Source organism: Aulostomus chinensis, chromosome 20, assembly GCF_037954235.1.
Source record: "Aulostomus chinensis isolate RoL2024-O1b breed Wild chromosome 20, RoL_Achi_v1.0, whole genome shotgun sequence".
Taxonomy (NCBI): domain Eukaryota; kingdom Metazoa; phylum Chordata; class Actinopteri; order Syngnathiformes; family Aulostomidae; genus Aulostomus; species Aulostomus chinensis.
In genome coordinates, this window is record NC_141339.1 from 2,087,276 (window position 1) to 2,110,286 (window position 23,011).

At 47.3% G+C, this 23,011-nt stretch overlaps 1 long non-coding RNA gene across 1 annotated transcript; it reads right to left on the minus strand.

The window, feature by feature from the left end:
- Positions 1-2,653: 2,653 nt before the first annotated feature.
- LOC147242177 (uncharacterized) lies at positions 2,654-21,212 on the minus strand. The gene is made up of 3 exons (XR_015110765.1): positions 21,128-21,212; positions 7,148-7,255; positions 2,654-2,729 (listed from the first exon to the last, which is right to left on the minus strand). It is a non-coding gene; the product is annotated as an uncharacterized LOC147242177 (long non-coding RNA).
- Between the last annotated feature and the right edge of the window lie 1,799 nt (positions 21,213-23,011).

A 23,011-nucleotide genomic window follows, 5' to 3' on the forward strand; every position in this document is an offset into this window, starting at 1 on the left:
GTTGCTCACAGGAAGTCAGAGATCTAGACCTGGATCAGTAAAAACATCTGCCTGTGGAAAGAGCTTTGGGCATAGAGTGGTGTACTGAAACTGATTCATTTGTTCAAGATCAATCTACAGAGCCAACCGCTTACCAGACAAGGTATGTTTTCAACAGTCAGTTCCATCTGTGACCCATTGGGTATGTTGGCCCCTGTCATCCTCCCTGGAAAGCAAATCCTGCAAAGGCGAACTGGAGTGAAGCTCAGTTAGGATGAAAGGATCCCTGATGAAGAGGAGGAGCAATGGTTCAGATGGCTGAATGACCTGGACCTGCTAAAAGACTTCAAGGTCAAGAGATGCATCAAGCCTGTCAGGTTTGGGGTGCCAGTCTCCGCACAGTCACATTACTTTGGGGACGAAAGTGAAAGTGGATACAGCATGGTCCCTTACCTGCGATTGGTGAACAGTGACAACACAGTCTACTGCTCGTTCCTCATGGGCAAGGGCAGAGTGGATCCACTCAAGCCTGTGACATGACGTGATGTGCAGGAAACTCAGTCAAGTGCGAGGTGAACGGTTGATGCTAAACTTGCCCGAAGAGACAGTCAGTCCTGAGGAGCCGCCCTTCACAAATGTGGGTATAGACTTCTTCGGCCCATTCGAGGTGAAGCAAAAACGATCCACACTCAAACGATATGGCGTGACTTTCCCCTACCTTAACATCAGAGCAGTTCACCTGGAGGTAGCACAAAGTCTTGACACCAGCTCGTGTAATAATGCCATCAGGGGGTTTAATGGGACTAACCTGGCAACCGAGCAAGAGCTGAGAGAAGCGATCCAAGGTTTAAACCACACACAGATCCAGCACATTCTGCTGGATATTCACTCTACCAACAGGATCCCATCATGGAGGAATCCGGGAAAGGCAAATAAGAACTGTCCGTCATATTCTTGGTGCCCTCTTGCAGCAGCAAAGATTTGATGAGGAAGGACTCGTGTGAGGTGGAGGCCATCATAAATGATGCATCACTACTGCCTCAAATGACCCTGGAGACCTCCAGCCACAAACACCTGACCACCTCCTGCTGCTCATGACCACCTCCACCTGGCACATTCAATCCTAGTGATTGCGATGGGAAAAGAATGTGGTGCCAAGTGCAGTATATGGCAGAGCTGTTTTTGAAAAGATGGCTAAAAGAGTACTTACCTGAGCTGCAAGAACACCAAAAGTGGACAAGAAAAAGGAGGAATTTCACAGGAGGAGACATTGTGCTCATCATTGATGACACCGCCCCAAGAAACTCTTGGATAATGGGCCAAGCAACAAAGGTCTTACCAGACGCAAGAGGATTCATACGGCGAGTGCGAGTTATGTATTGTGTATTGGCTCTGTTATGTTTTTGGGTAGGGGCTGCACGGTGGTGCAGTGGTTAGCACTGTGGCCTCACAGCAAGAAGGTTCCAGGTTCGAGTCCCGGCTCGGGCACGGGATCTTTCTGTGTGAGTCTGCATGTTCTCCCCGTGTCTGCGTGGGTTCTCTCCGGGTACTCCGGCTTCCTCCCACAGTCCAAAAACATGCAATTGGGGACGAGGCTGATTGATTCTCTAAATTGACCGTAGGTATGAATGTGAGTGTGAATGGTTGTTCGTCTCTGTATATTGGCCCTGTGATGGACTGGTGACCTGTCCAGGGTGAACCCCGCCTCTCGCCCGTTGACGCTGGGATAGGCTCCAGCCCCCCCGCGACCCTTAATGTGTAGGAATAAGCGGAAGATGACGATGGATGGATGGATGTTTTTGGGTAATTGCCACGCAAGGTTTCATGACTATTAGGGACTGGGATGTATGAGCCAAAAGTATGATTTTGAGATTATCTATGATTTAAATCATGACTTGTGTAAATATTAGTAGCTCATATGTAAATGTTCTCTGTCTTATGTGTAATCTTGTATTATTTGTGATGATGATTTATGTTATGATGCCATGTAGGCTATTGTATGCATGAAATGGTGACATGTAGGTAGGCTTCTTATTGTTTTGATCATGAACTTATAATTGATGGGACAATTGATGACTTAATTGATGGGATCATTTGTGGGATTGACCCGCTAGTTGTCGTGAATGAGTTCAGCTGGTCAATGGGTTGGGCTGTCATGGATGCTGTGTTCTATGTTTTGGGCATGTAGCGACTTGTTGTTTTGACCTCTGCAGACAGTCCAAGTTTATAGTTTTGATTTCCACTTATTGACAGCTGTCACTGGTAAGACAAGCGTTTTTCCTATGTTGGATGAAGTGATAAAATCAGAGCTACCAACTGAAATATGGACGAAAGGAAATAAATGTCATGATTGTTAAAGCCAAACTCCCGAGTGCTGTCTAAAGAGCGTCAACTAAGTGCATGCTGGTAGAACCAACAAAGGTGCATTTTCGTTGATCAAGGTTGCACTTTTATTACGGTTGGTCTGAAGTCTGATCAGACACCAGAGAACAAAGCAAATATGGCTGAATCAGTTCTGAGGAAGTTCTGGGGAGAACGTGCAGTGTTGTCCTGAAGCTCTGCTTCTGTGTTCCTACCTGAGAGTCTCCAGCCTCCAGTGAGGATCCTCCAGTCCAGCAGACAGCAGCTCCACTCCTGGGCCTCCTGAATGATCGAGGCTCAGGTCCAGCTCTCTCAGGTGGGAGGGGTTGGAGCTCAGAGCCAAGGCCAGACAAGTAAAACCTTCCTCTCTGATCCCGCAACGTTCCAGCCTGCAGTTAAGAGAACAGAGTTAAGTCACTGATTCACCAAATCCTGGAACCTGAACCTCTCAGATGTTGCGCAAGATGGTCTTCACCACAAGTTAGTGAGTTGGAGTAGTGAAGGGAATTTTGACTCTTCTCAAAGCTCAGGCTCTTCAGACTCAACTCCCGTAGAAGAGCCTGCTCTTACGGCTCCCAAATGGCTCTTCATTTAGTATTACTCAGAGCCTTCTATTTTAGCCTAATTTAGCAATTCTGAATGTTTTGTGTTAGTAAGACATTTGTCATTCAGTGTTTGATGAAAGCCTCTTTTATGTATTTTTTTCCCTTTAAAAAATAAATACACAGTTACTATTGTTTTACATTTTAATCAAAAATTTAAATGAACAGCTGAACACAGAACCACAGCTAACAAATCAAACAAATAAAGCACAAACACATAAGTTTTTAGTGCAGGTTAGTTGTTGACCCTGCTCTCACAAATATTTTCACCATCAAAATAAAGTCCCGCCTCTGCCTGCATTCAGCAGAGGTGAGAGAGAGTTGAGCTGTGCAGCACAAGCAGGAGCCACCTCCCAGCAAGGGAGCAGCTCTTTTTGATCACTACAAAGTATCGGCTCTTAGAGCTGGCACGTTCACCAACGATACATCACTCATTTGTAGCTGATTTAGCAGTACCAGGCTAAAGGCTGTGGTCCAACTGCACCGTCACAGTGACAGTTTCCTCAGGAACAAAGCTACCAGGCCTCAGTACTCTCCTACCAGCAGGATTTCCAGATTAACTGTTGACAAACAGCTGGATTCTGTCCATCTGGTCTCACTGGTTCCCACACCAGCATCTGCTTTGTCAAGTGCCTCTCGTCTTCACCAGCAAATGGAACAATTCCTCCTCCAGTCTTTGTTCTGACTTTTCTCTTGTAAAATGTTTGATCAGTGAGATTTCTGCTGTTCTCCGCCACAACAGCGTGCAGGTTATTGAGTCCCGTCACTCACGACAGGAGTACAACTTCTCATCAGCCTCGGATAAAACGCTTCTTTCTCAATTATTATAGAATCTGTCAAACTTTCACACTTCAGGATAAATGACAGCAACAAGCCTCTCCTGCATTGTGTTACCATGGTGACGAGTCCCGGCCCACAACAAAGAGAGACGATGTTCCTCCTGGAGCCTTTTTTTGGAGGCGGCAGCAAACACTGCTCCTCACTGGAAAGAACTGGAAATCCAGGCTGGTGGTCAGAAAAAACTACACATTGGACTCAGGCACTCGTGCTGAAGTTGTCCATCCCGTCTTCAGTGACGTCCCACTGCTACATGGTGACCACTGAGGGAGGTTTGGAAGTCAACTATATTTATCAAGCGCAAATTCACCACAGAAGTCCTCTGACTCTTGAACATGATGTCACATTAAAGTTGACATTTGACCTTTCAGATACAAAACATCATCACTTCATGCTATGAGACATTTATGGAAAACTTTGCCAGAAAATGTTAACTATTAAGTTGTAGAAAGAAAGCCTCTGAAAGACTTTTGAGTCCAAGTGGACAAATGTGCAGGAAGGTTACTGAGGTGCGATGTTGAGGAGCAGGGGACAGATGAAAGGGTGGAAGGACGCAGTGAAAACATAACAACTTGAGTGTCGGCAGCGTGGAGGCCTGATGAGATCAGAGCTGTTCTCTGACCTGAGAACTTCCAGGTGACAGTGAGGATCCTTCAGTCCAGCAGACAGCAGCTCCACTCCTGAATCCTCCAGCAGGTTCAGGCTCAGGTCCAGTTGTCTGAGACTGGAGGACTGAGAGCTGAGAACTGAAGACAGAACTGCACAGCTTCTCTCTGAGAGCTGACAGTCCACCAGCCTGAAGGAGAAATGGACACATTTGAAAACATGGTGTCAAGACTCAACTAATCAATGATGACATCTGTTCTCATGTTCTGGTTCATGATCAGCTTTTACATGTGGACGTTTGGAGTTGATGCCTCATTTGCATCTTCAAACATATCAAGTTTCAAGACTGTCCTCTTAGAGACATCCACAAGTCCTGCTGTGCGAGACACAGGAAAGGACGTTTCCATCAGTTCAGCCAAAGCACTGACAACATCTTGTGGCATCTCAATGACCTGACAAGGACCCTTCCATCTGGCTTTTTATGTTTACTCCCCTTCACCCATAGCAGCGGTGAAAAAAGCTGAGAGCAAAGCTGGTCAACCATGTTATGGATACTGGCCAGCTCTCATCCAGGTTGGAAACCATGGAAACAGAAGTGGTGGAGGTCTCTCGTCCAGCTTTCAAATACCAGTCTGGTGTGTCCATTATTTTTGTGGGCCTTCCATTTGCTGACGGGAAGTGCCTGGTACCGTCCAGGACCTCAGCACGAGCGGAACTCTCTTGAAACCAGGACGGAACGTCTCTGGATGGTCAAACGTCGGTGTTTATTTTTCTTTACAGTCGCTTTGAGCCAACAACATTAAAAACTGTCACTTACCAAAGCTTCTCGGGTAGAAAAAGAGCAGCGTCTCAACGGAGGAAGAAGTGAAAGTGAACCTTCCACAACAGCTGCACCATCCAAGTTGAACCTCAGTCTCAAGGGTTGGTTGGTTGGTAAATCTCATTTAGGGTTTTGCCGTTCAGCTCCCTCACCTTGGGAGGGAGAGAAAATGGAATATTTTCTCTTCTCTGTGTGAGTTGAACCTCTTCCGCTTGAAACTGCTTGATGATGTCCTCTGACTGGACCAGAATATTCCTAAGAACTCTGTTAGTGCCTTCACTGTCTAGCAAACCAGCTCCTTCAGTGCAGAGCTTGGAGCGCCCCCTACTGTAATAACAGCTCCCAGCTTTGAACCGTCTCACTCTTTCTGCTCGAGCCACGTTTGTTTCTCTGTTTAAAGTTCAAGTTCACCTTCTTGATTATTGATTTCATTCTTGTTGAGATGGAAGGAGGACGCGGGGCAGTGAGCCTGAGTTCTCTCTGCAACCCAGCATCTCTGGTGTGTGAACATGGAGCCGCACCACAGTGGAGGAGTTCAGCAGGTGTTTGACCAGCAGGTGGTGCCACCTCTCTATTTATGAAGAGAAAAAAATGAAATGAAGTCATGTGGTTTTAACTTTTCATTTCAAACATCCTGATGATGCAATGCTCCATAAATAATCACCATGGAAACATGTTCACATTGAGACGAATGTTGAGTTTCAGCTCAACGTCACGTATCAGAGCAGGTGTGTGACTCGCTCTCCGGCTCTTTACCTGACGCTGAGGTGAGCACAGATTCAACGCTGATGTCACATGACACTCAGTGAGCTGCTTTGTTGGATTCTTGTGAGAGCAGCTAGAAAGCCTGGACAGCTTCTACACAGCTACAAACACCACTCATGCAATCATGTTAGCAGAATGAAAGAAAGCAGGAGAGGTGGAGGTGGAGGTGGAGGTGGAGAGTGAGTGCATCCTCTTCTTGATGTCAGCTGATCCGGGGCACTCATCAGCCGTCGTCTCTTCGTTGTTGCTTCCTTCTCATGTTTCATCTCTCACAGCTGCAGGTGGAACTTTTAGTCTTTGTCTCCTTTTCATCAGCCCTCAAACTGTCTCATCATCTGATTGCAACACAAGCAGGAGCAGCTTTGCTCTGGTGGTGGCTGAAGGAAGTACAAGCACCAGAACAATTCACCCAGTTCTGGAAGTCCTCTTGATGGGCCACACACCCGCACGCCACACATGAATAAGTTCATAAACTGGGAGGCACTTCATCAGAATCCCGTTCTCTTCCCCCTCAGCGCTCACACACACACAAGCACACAGCAGCAGAGGGACAGAACCTGGTTTCTGCTGCTCCGGTGGATTCAGGGCCGCGGTGCTGCTGGACGTCTTTGTGGTGTTGTTGAGAGCAGAAGAGAAGGGAGAGATTTAGAAAAGCAAACTCTGAACCTGCGTCTGCAGTCTGGCTCTGCACTGAGTTTGATCCACGTCTTCATTGACCGTTGGAAACCTCAGAATGTTTTACCAGTTCTTGTACCACTCACACTGAATATTCATCATTCTATTTATCATCCCATCAGTTTATTGCTATCAACATCCATTTCTTGATGATTTCATCTCATGCTCCTACCTGCTCATTTCCCCCTCATCTATTTGGCCATCTTTTTGTCATCATATTTATGTCCCACCTTGTGCTCTCCTCCTCTCATTGATTTCCCCTCTATTTTTTTGGATCGACTGATTCTGACCCTTTAATGTCAGCTGTTATTCTGCCTCTGCTGTTTCCTGACCAATGACGGCGTTTCCCCACGTTGATTCAATGAGTTCTCTTCAATTTGGTTGAACAGAGTTCATTTTCTATCCACCACTTGGTGGAGTTTCACTGTGACTCCTCAGCCTCACTCGTATGACTCACCTGACTGGGACTCACCTGACTGGGACTCACCTGACTGGGACTCACCTGACTGGGACGTCACCCATGAACCCTCAGGGCCTCCTGGGACTCTTTTAGGGCTTCTCAGGTGGATTTTTGCTCTCATTGACAGTTATTATGCTGGGATGAGCATACCTGAAAAAAGGTTTGAAATAAATTAAATTAAATAATAAATAAATACATTTTGGAATTTCAGCATCAACACTGTGATGACAAAAACACATTATTCTTCCCCCTGGAGCCTTTCAGGCCCCACTGACTTTCATTAAGACCTCACATTTTCATTCTGCTGTCACTGCATCACAGACGTGAAATCCTGTTCACTCCTCTAGAGCCCTGAATTCAGAGGCTGTAAGATTGCACACAAAAAAATCCCCCGCAGATGGCGCCACTTCCCATGTTTGCAGAGAGGCATTGTGGGAGATTATGACCTGGTTTGAACTGACAGGCTAGAAGAGGGACTGCAGGCCGGTGGAATGAATGAATTCAGGGGCTTGATGAGTGGAGCTGTTTTGGCAGTAGGAGGCTGGTCTGATTGATTCCCTCACATTAAAAGAAGGCCTTCATATATTTATGATCACATCATAAATATGAGCCTTCATAAAATAGTCCCCACAAGCCGGCGCCGCAACTGACCAGGTGAGGCGCAGTGGCCCAGATTAAATATTGATAGAATGAATTCACTTTGTGGTAACACTGTATCATAAAGATGTGATGTCAAAAGAAATAAATTGCCTCAAACTGATTGGTTACAAAGCAAACCGTTTTCTTTCATGTTGTCGGGCCTTCACAGCCAAACGTCCTGACAACCACCATGATGAACTGCAGTGCGGGTCTCTTAACACGGCTGAGTTCCAGCTGGTTTGCCTGGGAGCAGGGGTTTTGGAGGCACCTGTTGTCTCCTACAGGTAACAGATAATCCAAATTTGGTCCTGCTGTCATTTGGCTGCTGCTCACACCCCATGGGGACGACTACTTGAAATGGAAGAAGAAGAAGAAGAAGAAGAAGAAGAAGAAGAAGAAGAAGAAAAGATGCTGCTGCCTCGATCAGCATGTCAGACTTACCCACTTACATTACTGTATGCTGCTGTCGCATTGTAGCTGTGACAGGCAGCCTTTTCAACACAATCCTTACTGAGGGAAGACGGCTGAACCGTAAACAGTGAAAATAACATGCAAACATTACGAATGAAGTAAAACTAGTTTTTTAGTTTAGATTATTTTTCCGATCACTTACAAAATATTTGTACAGTCATATTCATTCTTTTTTCTTGGACCAAAAAGAAGGTGCAGACTGAAGCCTAGGCTTATTTTGTCTGTCCTTTTTAAAAACAAAAATTCAAAATCGTCAAACAAAAATTACTTTGGTGACTTTTAAATATTGCAAATGAGATCAACTATCAAATATTCCTCATCCTTTTTCTGTCTTTTGTGCATTTCCGTCTGTCCCGGTTTTTTCCAGAGGTCACACTCTAGAACATACAAACATAACTTTCTGATCATTTGGTTTCCAATGTTTTCTTAAATGTACCCATATTTTGATTTTCAACTCAATGTCACAATCATTCTGTAACACACACTGACACACATCTACTTTTCATGTTCGTTTCCTTTCACAAACGTAATTTCCCCCCAGTGGGGAGCTACTTATCCTCTTGGTGAATGGACGCAGTCTGGAGGTGTTCTACAATTAACCAAGTCCAGCGATGTCAAATTCTGAGTGTACGAACAACATATTAGTGGGGTGTGTATGTTCAACCTTATTAACCAGTCTTATGGCTTTTACACATGGCTTATCTCGTTAAGGGTCGGGGGGGGGGGGTATCCCAGAAGCCTTCAGGTGAGAGGCGGGGTTCACCCTGGACAGGTCACCAGTCCATGGCAGGGCCAACACATAGAGACAGACAACCATTGGCTCTCCCAGCCACGCCTACGGTCAATCTAGAGTCTGGATTAACCTGGTCCCTCTTGATGTCTTTGGACTGTGGAGGAAGCTGGAGTACCAGAGAGAAGCTGCTTCACTTCAGGTCTCGTATTATTGTTTGTATACTGAGTCACATCGTTATTTCTTACTGGATGAATAAAATCACACCTCCTGCTGTGAGTTAGAGTTATCATTACTTTTTAAAGTCCTACCAAAAAAACAAACAAATTCAAGCTGTAACCGGCTAAAACCCCAGTTGGAGGCTCTGATGGAAGACTGGCACTCAGAAAATTATCATGTTCCCCAAAGTGAGATTATGGTCAGTTACAGCTCATGGACACTTGGCAGAAAGTGGCATTCCTGCATCACTTCCAATCAGTTGTTGCATTACAGCTGTTTTACCTCGCTTATGTGCCACAGATGGTTCATCCCTCCCCCAGCTTTGCAGTAAAAGGCACAGTAACATCCATTATTTAAAAAAAAAGGTGTTTAAAAGATAATTAAAGCTAGAGATTAAAATGAGAGGTCGCACCCTCTGCTGAGGTGAACTTTGGGCCCCTGGAACCTTTCATGCTCCGGCCATAAGTAAAGCTACGTGCAGGGGTGAGCAGGCATCGAACCCTCTGACATGCAACTGTTGTTTCTGCTGCTGCTGTTGCTGCTGCTGTGAGTGGGCGGAGACACCTGATAATACGAGTGAGCTTGATTTTAGTTGTGTGTAAAACCAGTCACACCAGGGTTACAACCACCGTAGACCTTCGGTTTACCCCCGCCTGCACCGTAGCCTTCAATGTAGCCCCGCCTGCACCGTAGCCTTCAATGTAGCCCCGCCTGCACCGTAGCCTTCAATGTAGCCCCGCCTGCACCGTAGCCTTCAATGTAGCCCCGCCTGCACCGTAGCCTTCAATGTAGCCCCGCCTGCACCGTAGCCTTCAATGTAGCCCCGCCTGCACCGTAGCCTTCAATGTAGCCCCGCCTGCACCGTAGCCTTCAATGTAGCCCCGCCTGCACCGTAGCCTTCAATGTAGCCCCGCCTGCACCGTAGCCTTCAATGTAGCCCCGCCTGCACCGTAGCCTTCAATGTAGCCCCGCCTGCACCGTAGCCTTCAATGTAGCCCCGCCTGCACCGTAGCCTTCAATGTAGCCCCGCCTGCACCGTAGCCTTCAATGTAGCCCCGCCTGCACCATAGCCTTTGATGTAGCTCCAGGTGCACCGTAGCCTTCAATGTAGCCCCGCCTGCACCGTAGCCTTCAATGTAGCCCCGCCTGCACCGTAGCCTTCAATGTAGCCCCGCCTGCACCATAGCCTTTGATGTAGCTCCAGGTGCACCGTAGCCTTCAATGTAGCCCCGCCTGCACCGTAGCCTTCAATGTAGCCCCGCCTGCACCGTAGCCTTCAATGTAGCCCCGCCTGCACCGTAGCCTTCAATGTAGCCCCGCCTGCACCATAGCCTTCGATGTAGCCCCGCCTGCACCGTACCCTTTGGTGTAGCCCCACCTGCACCGTAGCCTTCAATGTAGCCCCGCCTGCACCATAGCCTTCGATGTAGCCCCGCCTGCACTGTACCCTTTGGTGTAGCCCCACCTGCACCGTAGCCTTCGATGTAGCCCCGCCTGCACTGTACCCTTTGGTGTAGCCCCACCTGCACCGTAGCCTTCAATGTAGCCCCACCTGCACCGTAGCCTTCAATGTAGCCCCGCCTGCACCGTAGCCTTCGATGTAGCCCCGACTGCACTGTACCCTTTGGTGTAGCCCCACCTGCACCGTAGCCTTCAATGTAGCCCCGCCTGCACCGTAGCCTTCGATGTAGCCCCGCCTGCACCGTACCCTTTGGTGTAGCCCCACCTGCACCGTAGCCTTCTGCACTGCCTGGCCTGCACCATAGCCTTCAGTTTAGCCCGCCTGCACTTGATCTGCCTTGTAACCTGATATTTCTGTCTTGGCACCTCTTCGCATCTCGTCCTCTGCTCAAAGCTCTTTTTTTCATTAATCTATCTGACAAACAGAAGAAATGCCACTGAAAACGTGACCTCCTTGGCAGAGCTCTTTAAAAACTCTTTTAGCTGGTTGTAGTTGTTAATCTTACTCGAGTATAAGTATCTTCTTTATCAGTGTACAGTAAGTATATGCATGCCAATCAGTCCTCAGTACTCACTTCCCCAAAAACATCCAGTGCTGCATTAAAGTGCCACTCTTTGCAGAGTAGAGAGTTTGTCTTGTCAGGGCTCAGACTCTGTTTTGCTGTATGTCTTTCAGCTGTGCCTTTCAGTCATGGCAGCATGTGAGGTGGCGTGCAACAGGGTGAGCTAAACAGCTGTGGAGCCAACTGAGCCTCATCTGAGCCTGTAATTACCAGTTGAATCAACTAGTTTACATAGAAAGACCATCATTTGAAATTTTGTTTTGTTTTGTTTTTTATGGGAGTACCTACTCCGAACCCGGTTGACCCCGAGGCCTCCTCCCGGTAAGACATGTCTGGAACACCTCCCGATGGAGGCGTCCAGGAGGCGTCCTCACCAGATACCTGAAGCACCTCCACTGACTCCTCTACCTGGAGGAGCAGCAGCTCTACTCTGAGTCCCTCCTGAAGGACTGAGCCTCTCCCCCTGTCTCTAAGGGAGAGCCCAGCCTCCCTGAGGAGGAAACTCATTTCAGCCGCTTGTATTCAGGATCTTGTTCTTTCAGTCATTACCCAGAGCTCATGACCACAGGTGAGGGTTGGAACAGAGATTGACCAGTAAATCAAGAGCTTCGCCTTTTGACTCTAGGATTATATTTAGCAGCACAGGTTGCTTCATTAAAAGTTGCAGGGACGAGACTCATTTGTCCCTCATTTGTCCCTCTGAGACAAGCATTTAGGCGGCACGGTGGTGCAGTGGTTAGCACTGTCGCCTCACAGCAAGAAGGTTCCGGGTTCAACTCCCGACTCGGGCACGGGATCTTTTTGTATGAGTCTCCATGTTCTCCCTGTTCCTGCTGGGTTCTCTCTGGTACTCCAGCTTCCTCCACAGTCCAAAGACATCAAGAGGGGACCAGGTTAATCCAGACTCTAAATTGACCGTAGGGTGGCTGGGAGAGCCAATGGTTGTCTGTCTCTATGTGTTGGCCCTGCCATGGACTGGTGACCTGTCCAGGGTGAACCCTGCCTCTCACCCATCAACGCTGGGATAGGCTCCAGCCCCCCCACCACCCTTAACAGGAATAAGTGGAAGAAAATGGATGGATGGAGACAAGCATTTACCAGAATGATTGTAATAAATCTACGTGTGAGAATATTCCTCTTATTACTTCCTAAGGTGATGTGGAATTATTGCCAGTAAATCAAGAGCTTCGCCTTTTGACTCTAGGATTATATTTAGCAGCACAGGTTGCTTCATTAAAAGTTGCAGGGACGAGACTCATTTGTCCCTCATTTGTCCCTCTGAGACAAGCATTTAGGCGGCACGGTGGTGCAGTGGTCAGCACTGTCGCCTCACAGCAAGAAGGTTCCGGGTTCAACTCCCGACTCGGGCACGGGATCTTTCTGTATGAGATCATCACATACTGTAGATGTTTCACTCTGCATCTTGATGCAGTCGATGAGCAGCACCTTTGATGAAGATGATGCGAGCAGCAAACCCTTGAGGTGATGATAACAAATATCAGACCTATAAGGAAAGCTGCATAAAGCCCTTGGAGGAGTGCATTTCCAATTACAGCACCAGCTTTAGTGTGCAGGCTCATAAAGAAGTCGATGCATCATCAGGAGCCCGCAGTCGATACAGCTGTCCTTCTACAATCGACCGATTCCAACACCGTACCAGGGGTCAAGGAAACGGTCCACTGTCACTCTACTGCCATGTTAAATCACGTGCGGGGGTGCGGGTTATAGAACTGAAGAAGCTGTGAAAACAGTGGGATTTCTCCTTTGCCTGAGCCACCCTCCACCTACACACAGATTAGAGCCATTAATGGTTGCTCGGTGCACCACATCATTCTCCATTGTTGCAATTAGAGAACAATGACCCAAAAAGCTATTCTAGGTCACGCGCTATCAGTGGGGAAAGCAGCAGAGAGGATCATTGCTTTTCACACTCTTTTGTCAATACCCAAAGACAGCATGCAAGGCCACTTTCATCTTGACGCTCTGATTCCGCTGTTTTCTGCGGCAACGCTTGATAACAACATTTTAAGGTGACTCAGAGCAACTCGCACAAAAATATTTCAAACACTTAATTGGGATGATGCCTCCATACTTCCCGTAGCTGCCTGACACGCTTGTGACCCCAAAGTTTAATTTTCTGTCATCCACAGGGCTTTTTTTTTTTCCAAAACGTCTGGAGTGTGAACTCCATCCCTCCATCCATCCATCTTCTACCTCTTATCCTGTTAAGGGCTGCAGGGGAGCTGGAGTCTATCCCAGCATCCTTCAGGCGAGAGGCGGGGTTCCCCCTGGACGGGTCACCAGTCTGCCGAATGAGGTCACAGTAACTGCAGTGATCACGGGTTGAGGTGATCAACAGGTACAGTGAAATTCTGATGTCACACAAATGCACATACACCTGGCAGGAAACCCAGCAGGTGTGCTCTCAGGCTCATTATTAAAAAAGAAAATCATGTCATCATATTGGTGTCAGGTGCAAGACTTCACAACAGAAGTTCAACTCCTTGATCTGGTAACTGAGTGGAGGCTTTGAGGTGTAAATGCAATCCTGAGAGGGTAAGGTAAGTTTCCCTGAAGGTGTTTCGCCCCTCATCCAAGAGGCTTCTTCGGCTCAAAGTCCCTCGTGGGGAGTCACAGGCTTCTGGAATGCTGCGAGGGTGTGATCCTGCAAAAGTAACAACGTCCAATGGAACCAGCATTGCACTGATCTAAACATTGGGGAAACAAACAACTGCTACACAAACAGATAGCACAGCACAGGGGAGCCAACACCTCAGGTCAAGATTATGCTGTCCACTTACACCTGAAAGAGGAGGGGCAGTTTGAAAGAGGAGTGAAAGAAGCCATCTACATCAAACTGGAGCTTCCATCCCTGAACAGAGGAGGCGGCCTTCGTCATACCTGTCCCTCGCCTACAATACAGTCCTGAGCAACAACCTCCCGAGGAAATTCTGCACTCATCACTCTCCCATCCCCCTGGCCCTAAGAACCCACATAGACACCAGTTGGATCAACCACCGCTCATGAATACTCGTTGAGCCATGTTAGGGAAATTCTCCTAGTAGATCGTTGAGAGTTGCTAATTCTCTGAAGAATTACAGACTCGGTGTGATGAATCAAGTCTCTTTAAGACATGCAGCCAGGAGAGAAGACTCTCGCTGAATGTTCTCTGCCAATCTTTCCAATGTCCCAACCTTCATACCCTTCAACAACAAGGGGCAAATGACTGTAGCACCTGTTTAGCATTTGCTTCTCAACTCCCCCCCTTCATCCTGTCTCCGTCACTGTTTGTCCTTTTGTTCCTTAGTGGGAGATGGCCACAGAAACTTATGTGATCCACAAAATGCTTCCTGAGACGGCTACTTCCGCTCTATCAATCTACTAATTTCATTCCTACAGCCAACAAATGTTAAATTGAAACCCAGAGCTCACATGCAACCAACAACTCTGTAGAAGGTCACTCCGGCGCAGAGACATTAAAAAAGCCTGCAACTCCCCAGCAGTGACTAAGAAGTGAGGAGGCCTCTTTGCTGGGGGGGACAAAACATTTTGAAGGGAACTGAAAAAGTCCAGTTTGTTGACGACAGTGCAGCACCGAGGTGATACCGTGACTGAGAATCTTCACGGACTTAAAGCTGAACATTATGCTATGAACAAATTCAGCAGTGTGGTTTTAAAGTTCACATTTTATCGTGTATGACAAAATGTTGAATTGTGTTGCGCTTCTGTCAAACCACGGATCAACAGAGACAAAAGATCTCCGTCCCAATGTCTTTATCAGCCTGACACGGACCCTATCACAGCTCCACTGTCTGGGCGTATATTTTGTCCAATAAGGCATAGCTGCCAGAGTGCATATTTAACCAGGGTGAAGGCAATCTGTCACAGCAAAAAGCCAATTAGCCTTCGGAGTACATTTACATAATGATATCAGTCCAGAATGGTTGCACAATACCCTTTTGTGTTTTCACTCCAACAAAAATATTCACTGTACACATGCACTATGCACATATCCGTGTTTTTCCTGCTCTAAAAGCCTGATATGCACACACATCACACTCCCACGCCTGACTACTTAGGGAGCCCCTTCATGTCCGTGATGTAAGGGAACAAATGTGTCCCATGTTCTCAAAGTAATAGGAAGTGCTTTTAACCACACTGATGCTAAGGCTGCATGTGTTTGGGGCAGAATGGAATCCACTGGCATCATAGTTGAAAGACTACAGCAACTGAAGCAGGTGACATTAAACAAATAAAACAACAACATCAGCAATGATTCACTTCAAAGACACATATATAAGAAAATGCCCCTTCAGAGCACATCAATGATCAAATAATCAAAGGTAGTTGTAAATGTTCACTTGGGACTGAGGCTTACTTGTTGCTGCCCTCTGTTGACCAAAATCAGCATACGCATGATATTTTTTTCCGAATACTGGTACACCCCTCAAAACCGAACGAATTAAGGGAACTGTAAAGCCTAAATGGACTCCAGCAACAAGTTAACTTCAGGATGAATTTGTCTTTTTTCTAGATGATTCTCCAAATAAGTCTAACAAAAGAAAGTCAAAGGACAGTCCTGATAAAAACATAATAAAAACAGAGTCTTCGCACCGAAGAAAAGGAGACTTTGTAGGTGAGCTGACGAGCAGATCAGCAACGACTGTGTCTGTAGTGGATTTATTCAAAACAAACACCAAGTTCGCTCAAGTGAACAGCTTATTGGGTCGAAGACTGATGTAAAGGGTTATTTTTGCTGTATTAAGAGAGACTTCCACTCATCGCCTGACAATAACCTCCTTCCACGACGTGCTGATGAGGCGCTTGATACGTTTTCATTCCCTTTGCAGTGACTCATCTATTCAGTGTTAAATATACCTGGCTCGCTGACATAATCCGTTCACACGAGACGCGGGCCATGACAAGACCTGCTCAGTCGGATAGTCAAATATCTGAAGGTAAGTCTTTTGAACAAAGGAACTTGTGACACTGTTGATGCTCTGCATATGACCCTTCGACACCAGTCCATGTCCTTTTTACCTTAGGAAAGGTGCCATAAGAGGGCGACAGCGTTCTTGACCCTTGATGAGGTCCTCGTTCATACACAACTTCATGATATCACCAGGCAGTGGCTCCTAACTGAGGTATGTGTTGTTGTTGTTGTCACACCGATCTAGCCATCATTTATCGTCTGGACAACACTTACGCCGTTGATCCCTTCCATTCTTGAAATCTGAAAAATGCTGGCTTTTTCCACATCATATACTGAAGGTTGATGTAAAAAGACGTCAAGGATTTTGAAGTGGATAAGGAACTGATCCGGGAGCCAGTGGAGCTGTTGGAGAACAGGAGTGATGTGGTGGATATTACAAAGATTATGACGTTGAAGTTTATTGAGGGATTTGTTGGGGAGGTTGTAGAGAAGAGAGCTGCAACAGTCCACGCAGGGGTGATGAGACTGTGGACAAGGATGGCGTCAGTGTCGGGGTGGGGGAAGGGCGGAGGCAGTTGATATTTGACAGGTGGAAATGGGCAGACGGGGAGGGTGAAACAGTGGAGTTGTCAACAGTGAGACTAGACTAGACTGTGGGTTTTTTTCATTGTATACCATTGTTGTATACTCTGTCTCTTCTGGGGTGAGGCTCTTGTATCAGTTCTGTTTTCATGTCTCATCCGGCACGTTTTTGACTTGTGTTGTTAGCACTTCTTTAATGTGCACATAAACAAACTAAAACTCAATAAACTTCTGCAACCAAGATTTACTACCACTTCCTGTTTGGACTGCCTCGCATAGGAAATTGTTCCTTTATAACATCCATCTTTTTTGACGGTTTCAAAATTCCTCTGATGTCATTTTGTAATGGGCAGCCATAAATCCTCCACGCAAAGCTCAATTAGAGTGCTCACACCGCTGAGGAGGAGACTGACAAGTTGATTCTTTACTGCTCATCAGATTCGTCTAAATTAAGTCAAGTCTCTTGTAGTCCATTGTAGTCCATTGTAGTCCATTCCCAATCCGTTAACACCTTGTAGCATTGAAAGCACCAGGGGTCTCCAGAACAGACTTCCTGGCCCTTGTAAGAGTTTCTGGACAAACTGCAGATGGTAAGTGGCCTTTCTGCCTATCAAGTTGATGAGGCCCCGCCCACCCTCGTCCTTGGGCGGTGGAGTCTGTCCCAAAAGCAATCTACCACGTGGCTCTGGATTTGGGCCTAGAGGCCTGCAGGAGGTTCCATACAGGCAAGCTTGTGCCACAGCAAGGAGGCCACCAGACTGTTGATTATTAGCATCCGCCCCCTTTAGGATAGACGCGGGGGAGGAGTGGGGGGTGGAGCAACAGCTGCTGCTGTCCACTGGAATCTACACGATCCTGAACTGGCATAACCAGAGCGTTGTTACTTCTTTAAGATATTTTCCTGCGCTCAGCAGTGGGCAGCTCTGCTCCTTCTGAAGTAGCACTGACAAAAACAGAGCTTTTCATGATGGCTTCCACTGACTGATGAAGGAGGACATGGCTGATAGGTCGATGCTGCTCCTGACACACTCAGTCCCTCCTCTCACCTGAGGGCTGGACTACGAGCGTACCGGAGCCTGCTTGTTACTTTTGTCCTGCACAGCTGTTTCTGCCGCGTGTGAAAACACTGCACATTTATAAGAACAGAGTTGTTTCTCAGCTGACCTTTCCATTCACTGGTGTCACCTCTGGACTCGGAGGGGTTGCACCCCCGAGCGTCCAGCTCAGGAGATGATGAGACGGACCGTCTTCATCATCCTCAACCTGATTGTTTGGATGACTGCTTTTGTCTGGACAATCTCACTCTTAAACTCAGAGACATGAAAGTCCCGATGATTCTGACTTTTGTCAGTATTGCAGGAAGGATGCGCATTTGTGGTGCGAGCTTCAAGTGGAGGATACAGCAACTGGTGCTGTTCAGAGGACAGATGAACGAGACACGTCCTGCATGATTTGGAGCAGGCACAACTGTCCAAGTGTGTTAGATGAATTTTCAGTGCATTTCCTGACTGAAATGAGCAGACAGAGTTGTGATGGAGGCAAGGTCATGGACTTCCTGAGCGAACGTGGCTGCAAGTGTCCTTTCACCAAAGCCAGCAGGACAAAGTTTGCATCTCCAACTCATTAGGAAACTAAACCACAGACGTCGAAACATGAAACCACGAGTCCAAAATGCAGTATGGAGGTAACAGGACTGGTTAGGGTGAGTGAAAAGATAGTTTGCCAAGCTAGTTAATCAACTGCAAACTGAAATATTTAGGTTTGGAACATTAGTCTAATGCAATCATATCTCTCCCTCTCTGTAGAGAAACAAACAGATTTTATTCAATTTCTTTTTGATTTGTTTTAGGTTTCAACAGCAGAGGTTGTGCAGACTCCAGGAATGAGAATCTCAGAGGCTGGACGCTATGGCGGTCCACATGGCCCTGTTCCTGTAAGAGAGTAGGTTGATATCCTTTAACTAACAGTTTTCACAAGAAACGTTGGCTGCCAAAACACAGAGAGGTGCAGCCGCCAGGAGACCCGACCTCCACGCCTCTCTGTCCCAACCACCACCTCCATCACTCTGCTCTCCTCTGGAGGGAGGACAGGAACTGGAGGAAGACTCCACACTGACCACAGGTCGGTGAGTTCGGCCAGCACACGCGCACACACACACACACACACACACACACACACACACACACACACACACACACACACACACTCTGATAGGTTTGAACCTTGGCCTTGGTCACAGGCTGAGTGCTTGAAGCCTCAGTGCTGATCATGAGCTGTCAACTCAAACAACAACTCAGCTGGTTTGGGGTTGAATGCTCAGCTGTGGGCTGGAACCAGCAGCTCTCGCAGCCCTGCTGACCCTGCAGCCAACATGATAGGTCATTAGAGGGACTGACCCCAGGCCTCAAGTCCTCCAGCATCACAAGACCAGGCAGGGACCTCAGCCAGTCCAGCCCCCCGCTGGTAGAAACCTTAACCATTCCAATCTACCACCGTTACCCTGACAGACTCTGCTCTCACTAACATCACCTGTCCAGATGCTGTACATGTTTAACTAAAATAACATGTTGATGACCCCAGCTGGTTTTTAATGGACTATTCCGGTCGATTGGTACGTTCCACAGTCTAGACTGATTGAAAGATATGAACTAAAAGTTATGCAAACATGATGTTCAGACAGAGATCCAGTCCAGTGGTCGAGACGTTCCTGCACCTTCATGAAGTAACGGTGTGTCCTGTGTTATTCTGGCTTGATCCTGGAGGAACCGCCCACTGGGAGTGCCCACACCTGGAGCCAGCTGCAAACTAGAAATCAGGAAAACTTGACTGTCTGACATGACGAGACAGAAAATCCTCTCCAGCGTGGTTTCAATGACAAAGACAGACAAACTGACAAAAAAGACAACGCATCCTTGCGACAGGAGGTGCCGAGTGCAATCAGGCAATACATAAAAACAATAAAACAATGGGCAGCTAAGGGGGGTGCTGTTAATGATTATTTAAGATTTTGATGGCAGTGGGAATAAACGAGTTAGGGTTAGGAAATGTTTTGCAGCAGCAGCCTGATGGTTGTGACTGGGCGACCGTGCAGGGGATGGCTGAGGTCCGGCGTCATGTGGGTGGCTTTCCTCCGATGCTTGGGTGCGCAGTGCTGACAACTGAGCTTGAGTCTGACCAATGATGATGCTTGCTTGATTCACGACCCGGGAGAGGTTTGATTTGCCTTCAGCAGATGTGAAATTGAACCAGGCTGAGCTGCTGAAGGGTTAGAATTGGTTCAAGTGGTTTGTAGGCAACTGTTAAAATGTCTGTCTTACGTCGAAGTCTCTGAGTTTCCTCAGCAGGAACAGGCGTTGCTGTGCCTTTTGTACACTGAGTCGGTGTGGTGGGAGACAGACAGGCAGCTGTCTGTCTCCAAGCCCAGGTTCCTACAGGCCTCAACCTGCTCCACTGCCTGCCTATGGAGACTCAGGGGTTCAAAGAGGGGGTGGAGGGAATTGGATGTGCGTTCCCCCCACAGCACAGCTCCTTGGTGTTTGGGATGTTAAGTTCCAAGGAGCTTTCCAGGTCATGAGCTCACCCACCAGTTCCTGGTATGCAGAGAGGGAGTTGACGTCCCTGATGTGGGCCACCAGGGCCACGTCATCTGCAGGTGATGTTGTTTGTGTAGATTGAAAATAAAATGGGAGATAAAACACAACCTGTGTTTAAAATCATGTTCCTCAGCAGAGGAATAAAATCCGTGTGTGTGCCTGTTTGGAATCCAGGTGCCGGCAAACAGCGTCCAACAGAGTGAGGCGGCATCCTCCACCCCCTCTTTGCCTTGTTGGCAAACTGGAAACTGTCAAGTCTGTCTGCTACCGTAGCAGTGAGGCGGTCCCACAGAACTCTCTCCATGCACCTGGCACACAACAAAAAACTACCACTACTGCTACCTCATCTTACAACATTATCATCATTATTGTTGATGTACTTTTATTATTCGGTACATTATGACAGACTACAGTCCACACTGATTCAGGATCAAACAGACTGATATTGCAAACTTTAAATTCAGTTCCCTCTGTCAACAAAAGCGTCAGTTACTCTCAATCAGGATTTCTGTCTCCTCAAAAGCTGACTGCTATGAATTATATTCACCGACAGATGGCGACATTTACCTGCAGAAAACAGTCGAAAACCAATATTGATAGGCTGTAAACTTGGCTGCAGTTTATAGCCTATCAATACACGACCCCAGGTCATTTTACCACTCCTGTTCATCAGAGGGAGTAGGACGTTGACCGCATTCAATAAATGTGAATCAGGGCCACTGGGGGGAAAAACTTCTCCCGTCCGGACAGAGCCTGGAGACGGGCGTCCTCTCTGATGAGGAGCAGCTCAGCTGTTTGTGCCACCAAGTTTTATTTCAACAACAAACCCACCTTCAGGTGAAGCCCCAGCTTCCTCTTGTTCTGTCTGTTCCTTCCTCCTGCTCGCTCCTGACTCACGAGGGCTTCTGGACATGACGACAGGCCCCTCGGATCCGTCAGCTATCGAGTGCTGTCAATCATTGCAGCGACGCATGCGCGGTCAGATTACAGGTCTCTCCTCTCCTTCCTCGCGCTGAACGCATTTGCGCATCGAGCATACGCACAAATGCGTTCCCCCGCACAAATGCGTTCCCCCGCACAAATGCGGCCCCCCATGGAAGATGAGGCCCTACGCACAGCACGTGTTCTGCATTTAGGGAGAGGCGGCCCTGTGGGGGTGCCTGCACACCTTTATCACACAACTCCTCATTCAGGGAAAACACTAGATGTGATCAGGAGGGTGACAACTGGGGTCGCGCTTGTCTCACATCTGGAATGTTCGGTAGTATTTGTATTTGTATCTGTATTTAATTTACTCTCCAAATCGTCAGTTTTACCAAATTAGCTTCACCTGCTGCATCAGGCTCATCTGCACATGCTCAGTAGGTTCAGGAGGTCAGAGGGCTCTGAACAGTCCTGGATGTTGGTCGTCAGCTGCCATCCTCTTTCCAGCCTCCTTGATTATCTCCCTGCTGTGAGGATTGGATGAATGCTTTGTTGTCATCTGTAAAGGTTCGTTAGCTGACCTCAGCAGGTTTGTGGCTCTTAATGACACAATCATTGTAGGTCCATGTTTTTAACTGAATTGGAAACCTGTGTGTATGTGTCCGTGTGTGTGTGTGTGTATGTGTCCGTGTCCGTGTGTGTGTGTGTGTATGTGTCCGTGTGTGTGTGTGTGTGTGTATGTGTATGTGTCCGTGTGTGTGTGTGTGTGTGTATGTGTGTGTGTCCGTGTGTGTGTGTTTGTGTGTGTGTTTGTATGTGTCCGTGTGTGTGTGTTTGTGTGTGTCTGTGTGTGTGTTTGTATGTGTGTGTGTCCGTGTGTGTGTGTCCATGTGTGTGTGTATGTGTCCGTGTGTGTGTGTGTGTGTATGTGTCCGTGTGTGTGTGTGTGTGTGTATGTGTGTGTGTCCGTGTGTGTGTGTCTGTGTGTGTGTTTGTATGTGTCCGTGTGTGTGTGTCTGTGTGTGTGTTTGTGTGTCTGTGTGTGTGTGTTTGTATGTGTCCGTGTGTGTGTTTGTGTGTGTGTTTGTATGTGTCCGTGTGTATGTGTGTGTGTTTGTATGTGTCCGTGTGTGTGTGTCTGTGTGTGTGTGTGTTTGTATGTGTCCGTGTGTGTGTCTGTGTGTGTGTTTGTGTGTGTCTGTGTGTGTGTGTATGTGTCCGTGTGTGTGTCTGTGTGTGTGTTTGTATGTGTCCGTGTGTGTGTCTGTGTGTGTGTTTGTATGTGTCTGTGTGTGTGTTTGTATGTGTCCGTGTGTGTGTCTGTGTGTCTGTGTGTTTGTATGTGTCCGTGTGTGTGTCTGTGTGTGTGTTTGTATGTGTCCGTGTGTGTGTCTGTGTGTGTGTTTGCTATGTCAGAACTTATTGTTTATGTGTTTCCATCTTTCAAAAACTCTTTTTTTGCACAAGTCAGAAACAACGTCAAGCGGCCGTACTTTTTTTGTGAATCAGAAGACTTCATCTTGGCGTTTCCGACCTCCTTTTTTAGTGCGACACTTCAAGATGTGCGTGAGAACCCAGTTATTGGCAATGCTCATCTTAATGGAAAGCAGTTGGGGAGACGTCACAGTCCTTGAATAAGAAGTCTTTAAACAGGTTCAGCAGTAAATTAGTTTTGTACAGGATGTTTTAAATTGTTCTGTTAAAGTTTTCAGCACTTTCCCCATGCGATATTAAAATAACTGCTACATGCTACGCATTGCTGGTTCTCAGAGGACCAGTCCAGCCTGAGTC